General features: G+C 33.5%; 1 long non-coding RNA gene, 1 other non-coding gene and 1 pseudogene across 6 annotated transcripts; 1 reads left to right on the top strand and 2 right to left on the bottom strand.

Moving 5' to 3' along the window:
• The window catches only part of LOC105179282 (ubiquitin C-terminal hydrolase 13-like), a 217,139-nt pseudogene that overhangs the window by 182,044 nt on the left and 19,398 nt on the right, over positions 1 to 15,697 (bottom strand).
• On the top strand, positions 6,529 to 6,600 carry TRNAN-AUU (transfer RNA asparagine (anticodon AUU)). The gene has a single exon. It is a non-coding gene; the product is annotated as a tRNA-Asn (tRNA).
• On the bottom strand, positions 7,507 to 11,015 carry LOC105178822 (uncharacterized). 5 transcript variants are annotated; one of them, XR_016063643.1, is made up of 9 exons: positions 10,640 to 11,015; positions 9,270 to 9,789; positions 9,079 to 9,150; positions 8,894 to 8,958; positions 8,485 to 8,550; positions 8,189 to 8,271; positions 7,938 to 8,054; positions 7,743 to 7,817; positions 7,507 to 7,653 (listed from the first exon to the last, which is right to left on the bottom strand). It is a non-coding gene; the product is annotated as an uncharacterized LOC105178822 (long non-coding RNA). The 5 variants fall into 5 exon arrangements; XR_016063640.1 differs by having other exon boundaries at positions 7,507 to 8,054; positions 9,270 to 9,624; positions 9,734 to 9,789; XR_016063642.1 differs by having other exon boundaries at positions 7,507 to 7,817.

A 15,697-nucleotide genomic window follows, 5' to 3' on the forward strand; every position in this document is an offset into this window, starting at 1 on the left:
CCAAAAGCAAATTAAGCACGTTATTCATGCCCAATACATAATAACATGTTAATCCTAAAGCCATAATACCAAACTGGGCTCTAATACCACTGAAAAAAAGCGGTATGGCCTGGGAATGCGATGAAAGCGTGAAATAAAAAATTTAAATCGGTTCAAAGGCATGCTCCCTTCGAAATTTCAGGCGTTCGGTATTTTTCAAAAGTATAATAGCAAACATATAAATATGCTGGACAAGCGGCTAGAGGATGAAATAAAAAGCATAGAAACAACACATGAGACTTTACCTTTTTGTTTGTACAGATGAGCAGCAATGTGTGTTGTTCCCTTTACGTTCTCCCGCTCCGTTTCACTTGAAAAATCAAACTAGAATTCCTCTAAGTTGTCCATACCACAAAATGGAATAGATATAGTTGTTTTTCTCTTGATAGATAGAACCAAAAACAAGAAGAAAAACAACTCTAAACAAACACTATTGTTTAGTACTTTTGGATTATTTTATGTTCTAACTTTAGTTCAATTCAGTATATAACAAAAGGAGAATATTTTAGAGGGAAAAAGAGAGCAAATTTCGTGGCTTAGGAGGTAGGTAATGTTGGATATGTATATAGTTTTGTATATCACATACAATTGAATTCAAAATTCAATAACTACCAAGTTTGCCTCCAAGACAACCTTTACAACCATATATGCATATAACCTCCAACCATGATAAAATAATCGCTCCATCATGTTCATCATGGTGAGGAGTTTTAACTCTTTCATAACCTGGTCCAACCTCCCTCAAATGGACTTAGACTTGAAATATGCACCGAGCTTGATTTAATTCCATTGGACAATAATTAATTGAATTAATTTTAGCCCAATTAAGTTGAAAAATTTACTTAATAATCCAATTAAATATATCTAAGCTCAAAAACTAATTAATTGATCCAATCAATTACTTAAGCCAAACCTAGTAAATTAATCTAATTAATTTAAAGGTGTTAAGCGCAAAATTTAATTAATACAATTAATTAATTCTTGAGCCATCCATCAAATGAATGTGACCCAATTAAATTACTTTATTTCTTCTCAAATTAATTCCAAATTAATTCGACTAATTCCATAATGATTTATGTGTGACTCTATAGGTTCACTATCAACTAGACTTGGGGTCGTGTCCAACACAATCATTAATTAAATCCAATTTAATTAATTTATTTTCAATTAATCATTAATCGAAAATTTCCGTCACCATGGGTGGCCATCTAGGAACGATCCATGGCAGCTGAGACTAGATGAATGTTGGTATGAATATTTAGGCTCACAATACCATACCAAACCGGTCCTTCCATCATCTGTTATCCTTAACAAACTTGCTCGATAACTCGAGATGTATTTGCTCTATTAGTTGACATAGAAAACCATTCCCTACTCAACTAATCCCTGTGGCCAAAGACTTTAAGAGCTCGAAGCGCATAGGAGGCTTGACTGTCATATACTGAAAGGTAATAGATTCTATCTTGGGAACCACCGTCCTCATTACATATTCCAATTGCACTAAACAAGAATTGTAATGATCTCATCCAAGATAAGGTCATCCTTCGTCAGATCCAATATACATCAATCATATGTATGCAACTGCCTTGGTTCCTCTGTTCGAGGACTAATCCCATACTATCGGAGCCAAGAAGATCTAATCATACTAATCAAGCCTCCAACGCTTCCATATGACGATTTTCGCAAGTCAGTTCAGTCGGCTTGACAACCCTGATGGAACACAACATTAATCCAATGAATGCAATTTTAGTGCAAGTCTCAACAGGAGTCTTGATGCCGAGTCTCGAAACCCTTGACTTGGAATGTTCCAAACCTAACCATCAGAAATTAGTTTCATGGCCACCATCAAATGCGCAGCCCAACTACATAGGTTGTACAATTTGGTTTGTGGTTTTATTGTGATGTTAAGCATATAAACATAATTAGTGAGTACAACAAATACAATTCTCAAACAATAAATACTCACTTTATTCATAAATAATGTTACAATTACACAAAAATTACTAGAACAGATAACATAAAGGCCAATCCAATTGGCTTTTAGGTCACCTATTCTAATTGGTTGGGCTCGTGATCATCCAACAGGGAGTGTGCTAGGTTCTTTTGCATGATGTGTTTATTTAAGTGCTTTTAAATATTGGATATTTATGGTTGCAAAATATTAATGTGTTTAGGTCTCGACCAACACTCAAATTTAACTCACTTGGTTGGACCAAGTTAATGTTTTAGTTCCCAAAATGGACTTGGATTAAAATGGTTTGCTCTGTCCAGGGTTTCCATCTACAATAATGTGGTGAGGAAGTTATCACTACCAAAGTGTGGCCTCACTAGTCATGACATATTTTGAATTGAGTCAGGCTGCACCATTATTGTGAATAAAAGAACTTGCTCATTGTTTCCCTGTCTCATGAGTCGTAGGGGCGATAGTTGAGGTGTGATTTGGTTGATGGGTTGAGCTTGACACTAAGTAAATAATAGGCCCTTAATGGACTTAGGTCTAACTAGTTTTTCGATCTATCCAAGTCTTCCATCCATAACAATGTGATGAGGAAGCTACCGCTATCCAAATGTGGTCTCACGAGTCGTGGCACATCTGGGAATAGAGGCAAGTTGCTCTTTTGTTATGAACAAAGGAACACGCTCATTATTTTCCTGTCTCACGAGTCATGGGGGCTGACAATTGAGGTGTGATTTGGTGGATGGATCGGGCTTCACACCAAGTAGCATTATTCTCTTGAAGTCCTCAGTATCATGTAAAAAGGTGAAACAAAATATCTTAGAAATCTCATGAAAGGAGGTTGAAGGCATCTCCTCTAATTATGCCCATTAAGAGATCGAAAGCCAAGCCAAGCCCACCAATCCATGATGAGAATGGCCCACTGAAAATTACCAGGCTCAACCTAAAAGGGAAGCCCTGTACACTAAGAACGACCAAATAAGGAGGCCTGGTATGAGGCCTACCTTCCAAGCCCAGACCGGGAGGAAGGGAGGCACCCTCAAGAAGTTGGACTCCTTGACCTAAAAGGACTCCTCGTAGAACAAGAGTTCGTATATAAAAGGAGTCCTCCTCCAACCAAAGACGTGCCGCTCAAGTCAAGGGAGATAAAATCATGCCTTATCCCTGGATTTTTTCCTTCTTTCTCAAAAAGGGAGGTCACTCCAAAGTTCGTGCGAATAGGGACTCCTTCTCTATAAATACAAGCAGTACCCCTCGACATAGATACCTGTAGCCCCTCTTCAAGAAACTGCAAACTGTCTTGCTATTTTGCTGCAGCTCTCAAATCGTGCGTTTTTCATATTTATTCACGAAATCCTTATTTTCATTTCAATTTCTCATTTCAGCATTCCTCAAGAGGGACACCTTCCGTCTACCAAGAGGAACGTCTTCTTTAGTCCTCGAACAGGGACGTATTCTTCAGTCCTCCAACAGGGACGTCTTCCTCAGTCCCCCAACAAGAATGCCACCTTCCGTTTACCAAGACGGACACCTTCAGTCCATCAAAAGGGACATTTTCCGTCCACCAAGAGGGACACTCTCTAGAATCTAGAAAACCACTTTCTATTCTTGATTCAAATTGTACTATCATCATGATTTCTCTCAAGAAATCGCTTACTCTAATACGATTTTTCCTTACATTTTATTTCTTAAGATTATTTTTCTCCTAAATCTAATACTAACTTGGGCGTTGGAGAGCTAACGCCTTTTTATAGCTCCACCCTTCAGAATTGGCAATCGTTCGGCCCAAGCATTGAGCATAGTCCATATCAATTGGACCCATGCGTTTTTTTAACGCATAAATATTACATTGATGTAACTATCCTGTTACATTGTTGAACAACATGGTTTAATTGGACCATCAAAATGCAGATCAAACCGTTAGATATTATCAAACTTAGAGAAAAAAAATATTTGATAAAATTTTGGACTTATTGGATATACGAATGTCGAGATTTCATACTCGAAACATAAAAATAATAATTCAAAGTGATGTATCGTTCAGTTAGGCCATGTGATTTTAAATCATATCATTGGATATGATCTAGTGTATACAGTCTTCTATATATTAAATTTGACATTAATCGGTTGCCCGAATTTTATGATATTGTAATTGTTGATTAAACTTTTTGATCTCATTATATATATACAATAAAGTAATAATTGAAATAATTAAAATTGCTCAACCACCATTATTCTTATTATTATCATTATTTTTAGATTAATTCATAAGAATCACTAAATGTCGACATAAATTTATAAGAATAAATAATTTCATAATGCATAGTATGTATCTTGATTGAAATATAAAACTCAGAAATAAATAAAAAAAATCATAAGTGAATCACTTATCAATTTCAAAAAAGTATAACACAATATAAGTATATATTAAAATATCACATAAAGTTTATATGTGTCATATTGAATAATTATTTTATAAAAAATATTATAATTTACTAAACTGTTGAATATATTTATTTCTGAATATAGATTAAATGTATAAATAAAAGTTTCATAATTTATTTAAATAAAATGTATTATATATGTCAATTTTGAGTATAAAATTGATAAATTATTGAATATGAAATTAAATATATAAAAATTTTAAAAATAAAAAATCAAAAAATATAGAAAAAGATCCCGAGTTGATGAGGCAATTGAGCTCGAATTCAAGATCAAAATCGAGCCACTTGCGAGCGTTTGCCACTCGTAAATATAATAATAGGATGTAGCTATACATATATATATATATATATGTAGGCATATAAATAGAATAACATATGGAAATATTAGTTTTGGGAAGAGCTGTCCGTTTCATTTCCTTCATCTTTTTTTATGGCAATTAATTAATTACTATCTTTCTTTAATTGATTTAACTACTTGCTAGTTAATAATTAATGATTAGTTTAAATTATTTATGTTTTTTTTTGTTGTTAGCTAGTTAAATTATTTTATTTATTCATTAGATAATGATTAGTCGATTAATTAATTTTATTATTGTTAATTAATCGAAATAGCTAGTTTAGTCATGATTAGGCAAATATAATATAGTAAATCAATTGCATTAATTATTCGGTTAACATTTTACTAAATAAATCTTTTTTTAATTAATAATATCTAATTAGTAAGAAAAGTTGTTAATAAAAATAGTCATTAAATGAAATATATAGTTATTTATCTATGGACTCAACAGACTAATATGATAATCTGAGGGTTGGCAAACATATAGGGTTGGCTTCACTAATATGATAACTTCTGATGGAGAAATGGCTATATCATTAATTGATCTAATCAACTATATCCTTCATTTGAAACTTATGTTTCAAGAATGATTTGAAATTGGTGATAATATCTAAATTAGATCCTATTAACAGAATGTCATCTACGTACAGGTACAGAATGATAATATTATCCTCTTTAACCTTACAGTATATACACTTGTCATTCTCATTAGTGAAGCCAAACGATAGAGTAGTTTCCTCATTGTTTAGATGCTTGTTTTTAGTCTATAGAGTGACTTAACAAGTTTACAAATTTTGTTCTCGTTACCATGAGCTACAAATCTCTTAAGCTGATCCTTGTACATTTCATCATCGAGTTCACCATACAGAAAGGCTATTTTCACATTCATCTGGTGAATCAGAAGATTATACATCGAAGCAAGTGCTACAAGCAATCGAATAGTAGTCAATCGAGGTATTAGAGAATATGTATCAAAATAATTTACTCCCTCCTTTTGCTTAAATCCGTTGGCCACCAATCTGGCCTTAACTTATCAACAATTTCATTAGGTTTCTATTTCTTTTTGAAAATCCACTTACACCTGACCCTGTTACACCCTGGAAGGAGATCGACTAATAGCCATGTCCCATTAGATACAAAGTAGCTTGTCTCGCTTTCAACAGATTCCTTCCACTATTTGACTTTGGAAGAAGTTATAACATCTTTGTAGGTTACAGGATCCTCCTCGATATTGCAAGTCACAAAATCACTTCCAAAATTCTTGACAATCCTTCTTACTCCTTCTAGGTGTATCTAACTCTTCATGCGTCAAACTAGAACTACTAGGATTTACCCCTATATTTGTCATGTTTTCTGCATGATCCGGAATAGAAGTGGAGGCAAGTGAGTCGTCTAAGGAAACAGTTTGAGGTATTCCCGCAATAGTAGAAAATATATCTTCCATTAAAGTAGGATTAGAAAATTCGACTATTGTGTTGACGTTAATGCCTGAAATTTCTAATTTAATGATCATAAATCTCAAAGCATAACTTGTCTCCACATAGCCTAAGAACACTGCATCAACAATCTCAGGGCTTAATTTCTTTGATGGAATATAATGAAATAGAGTCACTTTGAGGTTCCCTCTGAAATGAGGCATGGAAGGGAGCCACTACGAAGAAGTTCCGAGAGTTACGAAGGAGGGTTCGAGCTCATATTGGTCATGGGTTGAGAACGAGAATTGAACTCTATGAGATCTAATCTCTCGTTGTTCCTCAATAGCTCAGTGGTAGAGCGGTCGGCTATTAATCGATTGGTCGTAGGTTCGAATCCTACTTGGGGAGATTTGGTTCATTCTGAATTAACGAATTCAGAATAAAGGATAGAAAAATTATGGTCAGACAAATCGCTATTTTTTTAGGGGGTAATTTGCTCATTTGCGATATCACAAGTGGTTGCTTGCATTTTTTCCTATGTTTTACTTATGATTTTTCAAGATCTAGCTATGTAAGGACCCGACTAGCAGCCACACTCCTAATTGTAAATCCTCAAAGGCTTGTTATGTGAGGTGCGATACTGAGAAGAAGAGGTCATTGCAGATCTTATTTAGAACTATTCTTATAGAAAACACAAACATATCACTGCAAATGCAGATATAAAACAAATATGTCATGAATTCGTAAACTTAGTACGTTGCTTGCCTTGTTTTTGTTTTTAGAGCAACTAAGGTACGTCTTGTGTTCTATAGCATGCCATATTAAGTTTTCGTTTTGCACATAAAGGTCAGGGCTCATAATACAACAATCGACTTATTTGTTCAGTAGATAACTAAAAGGACATATAGCATGAAATGAAATTTTTACATAATATTTGGTTTCAATTTTGCTTCATTTTCGAGATGGGCCAAAATATGGACAATGTTTGCCTTGATTTGTTTTGAAAGTTTTGGTAGTTTTTTGAGAAGTTTTGAAATAGTATCTCATTTGTTTTTTGTCAAAATAAGTCTACACTAATTAAAGGCCCTACAACTAAAAAAATTATATACATACTCATACATATATATCAATATATATAAAAGAGACATGATTTGACAATGAACAATAGTTTTTCTCTCCTATTAAACAAAACCAAACATATGTATGTATTGTTATTTTCTCTCTCTATCTCTATAAAACACATCAAAACAAGTGAAAAATGAAACCAAATATAGTGTTAGGTTTTCTGCAAAACTTTTGGTAAGATTATCAACATCGAGCAACAAAATAAAATTTATTAAGAAAAAAAAAAGAAAATAAAACAAGGTATAGATTCCCTGATTTGCTGCAGGAGCCTTCTAAGGGTATTGTTAACGTGTCCAGTCCAAGATATTGCTCCCAATAAACACAAATACTGCTTCTCTGTAGAGTCAAAGCATCTTATGAAATTTAAGCACATTTGCATATAAATATTGTCATAGAGTGTGTCTGTGTGAGAGAGTGAGTGACACCTGGAAATGGTCGAACAAAGTATCTTAGTCCTACAATTATTCTGCTTGACTATGCAACACAAGAGCAAATCTCCACTGCATAAAATCGAGAAGATTCAAGCAGAAAGTAGAAGTTGTAACATGCCTAACCACATAAGCATCATACCATCATTTTCATTTAAAGTGATTGTAACAATTAGGCTCGGGCTGTAATACCTTTGAAAATTCCTCATCTCGTACTTGCAACTTGTTCTGCACACGAACCTTGACACGAGAGAAAGTTTCACCATCATTGATCATCAATAAAAATGGCTCGCCAAGAGTTTTAATTTGCTGCCAGGAGCAAAATAAATATATAAGAATTGAAAGTAAGAAAATGAAAGAGATGCACTTGTATTTGAATTATAGAGGTAGAATGAGTACAAATATCTGAGGAAAACTATGAAGTAACGAACTGAAAATACTACCGTCTGGTTTTGAGCATCCTCATGAAGTGACACACATGAATCAAACATTTACTTGGGCCAAGAAATTTTTCTTCCTCTGGAATCTGCAATGAGAAATTATAAAAGTGAAGAAATTGTTGTTATTAAAGATGAACATATGGGGAAGCCAACTTTAAAGGAAAATGTATCGTAGCCTATCAAAGACACAATACTAACATGGAAAGCAATTAGCAAGATATTTTTTGTTATGTGTATCACCTGAAAAATGCAAGCATTTATATACATAGACACACATATGTATAGAGATAGAAACATACCTCCTCTGCTCGTAAAGTCCAGCGATTGTCAGTTCTTGTTGTGATCTTATCATTATTAGGATATATCTGTAGAAACTTAGCGTTTCAGCAACTTTAAAAAATAAGCATAGAAGGCTAGACATAAGGAATTTCTAACATCCATTTGGAAACATAATATACAATTTACTAAGTGAAGACCACATGGGCAAAATACAAAAACCTAGGAAGTACTCAGACCAACTTCCAAGTTGGAGTGCATATCTCTGACGCGTGCAATTTGTGTGTAGCCAAACCATACAAGATTTTTCGGCGTAATTGAACTTAACTATTTAAGTTGGATCATTAAGTAAAAGTTTAGAAGAATATTATTTTGATATTAATATTAGGAAACTAATGAATGAAAATAAAAGACGATGCAATAATTCAAGACCTCATAAATCTTGTGCAAGAATACTTCCAGCAACCTGAGCTCGCATTTGGACGAGAAAGTTTCACCTGTTTAATGTAAACATTGCAACAGTTAAAAATCATATAACCCTATGTTATGACACAAATCTTAGAATTCTAGGAACACACACACGCACACTCCCGGTAACAACTTGTTAGCTATATTACCTTCTCCTTGAGATGCTCAAGCACATCACCCGCAATGCTTTCTTTTGGCAGCCTAATAATGTGAGTTTCCAGCTATATATGGAAAACAAATAAGATATTTAATGTTTGCTAAATATATAATAAATTTGCAAGTCTTGCATATGTATGCACTTGTATAGGAGCATAAAGTCCAATTATGAATCAATACTCACTTTAGAGTTTAACGCATAGCTGAAAGCTAGTTTGAGGATTCTCAACTCTTGCAATTCTGGCCGAGGTATATCCACTACTTCAAAGTACAGAATATCAGAAAGCTAAACAAGAAAGTAATGCTTTGTATGTTTAACACCCTCATCAAATGAACCCCGACTTAGAGTTGTATGAATGCGTGCTTTGTCGTAATGCAATAGCATCTCTAACAAGTTTTCTACTCCTCGATATCTTATAGGATGAGCTTTTGGTTGCTAAGAGTAGATATTATGTGATGTAAGCCGTAGTTTGGAATCATCGACTCCGAGTTGGTTCGCTACTCTCTTAACAACTTCATCATATGAATCAAGCTTTGACCTTCACAATTAATGAAATTTGAATAGCAGGGTTAAGCGGATCAATATTACCAATCATAACATAGGAAATCACACTCTAGAATTAAAAGTTTGTTTTCTATTGAACTCACAGTTGTAAACAAAATTCATCATTTTCAGGCGTTTCCAAGGAGCGAAAGTGGATAACCTGCAGAACAACAAACTAAAAAAGTCAGGATATATTAGATAAAAGTTAGAAGCATCACATCATTGCTTTAGCAAGAAGGTAGTTACGGGGAAAAAGAATACTTTTAGTCTTAGAACCATTATTTTGGGGTCACTGAAAGGAAGTAGATGTTATAAATGGGGTACATTGAGTAACTAATAGTATCCAGGTATGCACAGGCACATACACACTAAGATAATGGGAATCAAGACCAGGTGCAAGAGAAAGAGCAAAAATTTTAATGAGTCGTGGAAGATAATATGATGAGATCACTCGATAATATTATACTCCGATATGATTCATTGTTTCTCGGAGGTGACAATCTATAAATTTTATATTTTGTATATTTTTAAGCAAATAATAGCATCAAATACCAAAATACTTCAATAGGTAAAACCTTTTGTAGTGAAACAAATAATACGGGCTAGGAAAGTAGTTAAATATGCTCAGGCAATTAACGTATACAATAGTAAATATGAGGCACAACATCGACTATGTGACAAAAGGGGACCATTTCAAGGAGGAGAAATGCAAAGAGAGAAAATAAAAGAGAATTCGAAGAGCAATAAAGCACACAAACATAGGCATCACACTAAGATAACGATAAACAAGGAGCAAGAGAGGGAGAAATAGAAAGTGCGAGGAATTTCAAAGAATCGTGGAAGATAATTTGATGAGATCTGTTGGGGATTTATCCACAAAGTGACGAACCCAAATGACACAATAACTACGGAGATAATTGTGGATTTGAAAATCCTTATAAAATAATTTCAGATCAATGAATAAAGAAAGAATAACAGAAAAATAGCAATATGGAAAGCAGTAAAGTAACTGGCTCAGGAGTCAGATCCGACAACCGAATGCCCAAGCGCCACCACCGGCTGGCAACCCTCATGGTTGCAAAACATCCACAAAGCCACCAAGACACAAAGACCCACAAAGAGACCACTTAGGCTTCGTTTAGAGTCACTCAAAATTCCACTAAGAAGTTTCTTTCACACTCAGCAAATACTCTCACAAAGTATTGCACGAATAGGGGTTTTAATTTTGTTGTTGTTCTATCTCTTCAAAACCATAAAAGACCAATATATATATACAAATAGAACACAGAGAACAGAGATAGGAAGAGGTGAGATGATAAGAGATTTCCAAGAGCATTGGAAGCTTGTGAGGAACAACACTAGAGATAGAAAGGAGGGAGAGGAAGAGACATCGGCTGAATAGTGGAAAAATAGGGTTAAGTAGTGATTTAGGGTTAACTAGAAGAAGGGTCGAGTCAGGTAATGGGCTGGGTAGCAAGTGGGCTGCCATCCATGTGGGGGGAGGGGCGGTGGGCCATGGGCCAAGAAATCCAACAACATCATTGGATAATATAACATTATACTCCAGAATGAGTCATGCTTTCTTAGAGAGACAATGTACACGTTTTATATTTTCTACAATTTTAAGCGAATAATTACATCAGATATCCAAATACTTCAATAGGTAAAACTTTTTTATGAAACAAATAATATGGGCAAGGAAAGTAATTTAACTACCTTATCTTTAGCTAGCTTATACAATAGTCAATGTGCAACACATCACTGAGTATGTGATAAAAGGGACTATCTCAAGGAGGAGAAACACGTAGAGAAAAATAAAAGATAAGTTCAAGAGCAAGCAAGACGCAAATGTCTAATATGGCAATGTAATAAATGGGTTGTTCATCTTAAGAGATTTCCAGCATAGGATGCTTGCAATAGCAAGCTCCAATGTGGAAAATACGAGTTTCATCTGTGTTCGCCCTTTTATTGCAATTTTTAAGTATAAAATTCAAGTAAAAACATAAAGATTCATTTTCTAGGTGCGAGATATTGGATAAGCGTAAAATCAAGACAGCTAGAGATATGGTTTTCAGTAAAATGCAAAGCTACTATATGATGTCTAAAACTAATGATATTACACTACAAAGGGAACCTATAGAAGAGAATTTGAAAAAGAAGCCAGCTTGACTTGCATGCTCATCCATGTCTAGGTACGGAGGGAGAAAAGTACAAGAGGTTTCATATTTCTCTAAATTCGAATAACCAAAAAATTGCAAGAAAGTTGAAATTTGTACATGGTTTTCAGTTTCATCAAATGAACCCTCATTGAAAAGATTTTTTGGTTCAAGGTCAGAGAATAACTAGGAAACACCCAACATATTTAAAATATGTTGGACATCTTCTAAGTGATGTGTTTACATTAAAGAAAAGCTCAAATATGAAGAACTACTAGTTGTGAAAGAGGTAATTTCAAAAAATATTAATGAGCTATCGAAATGAACTATATGCCGAAAAAGCCCAGGTTAGACCGATATGGATTATGTTTGATACTTTAGGAAAAGATATTCCCACAATCCAGCAACACGATCAACATAAGAATGAAATATGACATGTGAAACATATATCTTGTAACTACAATATAGTGATTCTATCTAAGATGCAAATGCATGCAGATAAATATTACTAATTAATATGAACACAATATTTATGAAAATGTACTTGAAGGCTATGATGATATTGAAGGAAAGATGGTATATCCGAGCAACGAAATAGCTTCCTTGTTTGAGCAGGCAGTGACTTCTGATACCAGAAAATGTCCCTATTCTCTAGCTGCAATAAAAGAAACCAGAAAGTTATCAAAATACAATCTTTGTCCTGACAAGATACTTGTGCTTGTGATTTTCATATACCTGGTTAAATATAAATGTAAGTCCCGTGTCAATATACGCACACGACTGTGGGCTCAAACTTTATCTCCTGAGAAGCAAAAAACACAATGAAAACAACTACATGATTTTTAAGTGCATGGGAATAAAAGTGCGGTATTTTTAAGTTCAACCTAAAGTGAGAGTCATGTAACCAAGGGACTAAAACTGTAAAGGCTCAACGACCATGTGTTTTCATTAATATATCTAACAGAATGGTGTAATGAGACCAAAAGTGTTACTTTTCATAAGTTACAGGGACAAAAGTGAGAATTCTATAAATAATGGGACAAAAAGTAGTAAGACCCTAAATTAAGATACAAAAAAAATTATTTTCCCAACATAGTACAAGTGAAATAGTACAACTTTAATTATATTATGGATATTTAAGGAATAGTAGAAAGCTAAATGGTTAAAAGTACTAACGTACTGGACGAAACATGCTATTTTCCCGACACAGTACAAGTAACAACAAGAATAACTACAACAACAACTAAAACGTTAAATGGTTAAAATTACTAAAAAAGAACATGCTTCACAAGAAGAACAAAAGTGTACTCCCATAAGAGTAAATGATATTGGACACAGGCTAATCATGTGCAGAGGGGAAAAAATACAATTACATACATAACAAGTAGATTTTACTATAAGAAAAGTTCCATTTGATAGCTTAATGAACTAATAAGGTTGATTTTTGGTATTGGTTCTTCTCTGAGATAGAGGAAGATTAAATTTCCTAGTGCGGTTGGTAGTTACAAATTCTATTACATACAAGTATACATGACATGTGTATAAAATCCTTCCTTAGATGAAATTAATCATGTAATCTTTATATTAAGATGTGTATGCTGTTATGGAATAAAAACTATAGCATGAATTGTAACAGAAAATTCAATCTGTATAAAAGGGCGCAACAATTGTTAAGATTATGAGAACTTAACTTTAATCAATTGGAAATACTTATATACCTTAAAAGTGTGAAATAGTTTAAGCTTCTGAACACAAAAACTTCTAACTTTTTTTTAAGATTATGAGAACCTAACTTTAATCAATTGGAAATACTTATATACCTTCAAAGTGTGAAATAGTTTAAGCTTCTGAACATAAAAACTTCTAACTTTCGCATGATCCACTAAATCAAAACATATATCCTTTCCAATCTGCCTTGCAAAATCTTGATCAGTCACAACCTAAAGACATCACCATCGTTCTCTAATTAAAAATCTGCTTAAAATGGAGACAATGAAATAGTAAAACTGTTACTATGTAGAACAACTGTCAATATAATTTACCTTTACAATCATGTACATATTAGCTTCTGCTTTTTTTTCTTCTTTAGTTCTTTCTCTTTTTGCGCCCTCTTCTCTGTAGGGCCATAGGTATACTTGTAGATGGCTCATCATTAACACTATTTTTCATGTGGTATACAACCTGAATAAGAATCAAAGATATCATCACTTCCCTAAGAAACAAACATACATGAAAACAAATCATGATATACAACCAGATAGTCCTTGGAATGAGATCCTTAACCTTTCTGAAATAGGGAATGTGGAACAACATATGGAGAAGAGAGTTGATATAACAGGTGGCTCCTTGGTTCTTAAGTCCAACATAACTAGTTTTCCTTTTAGAAATATATAAATATTGATCCGTAGATCGGTAGACAGCAATATCAGCTTCAATCACACAGATTTCATTGACTATAAAACCTCGACTTGTATCATAAAGGTCATTAAGTGGCATAAAGGATGTGAAACCCCAATCACTTTCCCGACATTAAGTTGGTGTTTTGTTTCTACATGGTCAAAAAGTAAGTGCAGATGAGCAGATAAAATGAAATGAGCATCCAAAGGAAAAACATGAAGAAGGAAGAACAAATGCGTGTTTGAGAATTATACATATACTATGAGATCCACGAAAATGAAACAAAATCTTAGTATATATAAAGGGCACATGCTCAACATATAAGCTTAATTTCATCTATACATATAAAAGGAAAATTCTTATGATTAGACATTCAACATTTCATCAATGAGGGTAAAGATGAGATTCCAGCCCATATAATGAATAGCAAAATCAATATGTTGCAAAGGATGATAATCGCTTCTCATCTGACCAAATTTATGGAAGCATTTAGACATTACAATTGTACTTGAGTACCTTTTCTAATTGAATTGCTGCTATGAAATTGATTAACAACAATCAAACTGAAGTGTGCATATCTGCTCCAACCATATGCTAAATTAGCTGAGTCAATAAATCCCATATACATGGATAGAAAATCAACATTGTTCCCCCTTAGAAAAACGAGCAGCCTCCTGACATGTATAAAACGAAATATTAATTTTCAATACTATTACAAGTGTCGAAACTTGTACAAACCATCAACTATATATTAATGTCTCAATTCATATAGCAGGTAGAAAATTACCATGTAACATCACCAAGTTCACATGTGTTGGAATAGAGTTTCGTCATACTGAACCTTGAAAAGTCTTTAATCCTCCACGTAATCTTAACTGATTGAGCATCCTCCACTGGTTGATTTTCCATGGAATTACTTGTTCCTCCATGTACTACAAAAAAAGTTTCATTAAACACTGAATTATAAGTAAGGTTTTAACATTAAAATAATATTTGCTCACATTAATTGCTTCATTAAATACTGCATAATAAGTAAGGTTTTAATATTAAAATAGTATTTTGCTCCCACTTATTGTTTTATTAAATACAGAATTACATGTCGATTTTAACATCAAAACAACCATTTTTCACTTATTGTCATTAAATACTACATTATTTTAAAATTAAAATAGCATTTGCTCCTATTTATTGTTTCATTAAATACTGCAAAAGAACATATAACGAAGATATTCAAAACAATATCATCGGCTGCATTCCAACTCTTCAGGAACATCTATGATATAAGATTTATTGACATTCATTCTTTTTTTTTTTTGAACCATTTTGCAAAGATAAAATGTGCATGGCACCGAATAATTAACCATGTAACTTATCATGTTGACCAACAGACTAACTATTGGCAAATTCTTATTGCTTAAAATTGGATGAACTCATGAATTTTAAAAAACTAGTTGCATATTATTTAAACTAGGCCTATCCATTAGAAAAAATAGATTTCGTTTGGATTGGGTCACT

Source organism: Sesamum indicum, linkage group LG13 (genome assembly GCF_026168435.1).
Source record: "Sesamum indicum cultivar Baizhima isolate 11 linkage group LG13, ASM2616843v1, whole genome shotgun sequence".
Lineage (NCBI taxonomy): Eukaryota > Viridiplantae > Streptophyta > Magnoliopsida > Lamiales > Pedaliaceae > Sesamum > Sesamum indicum.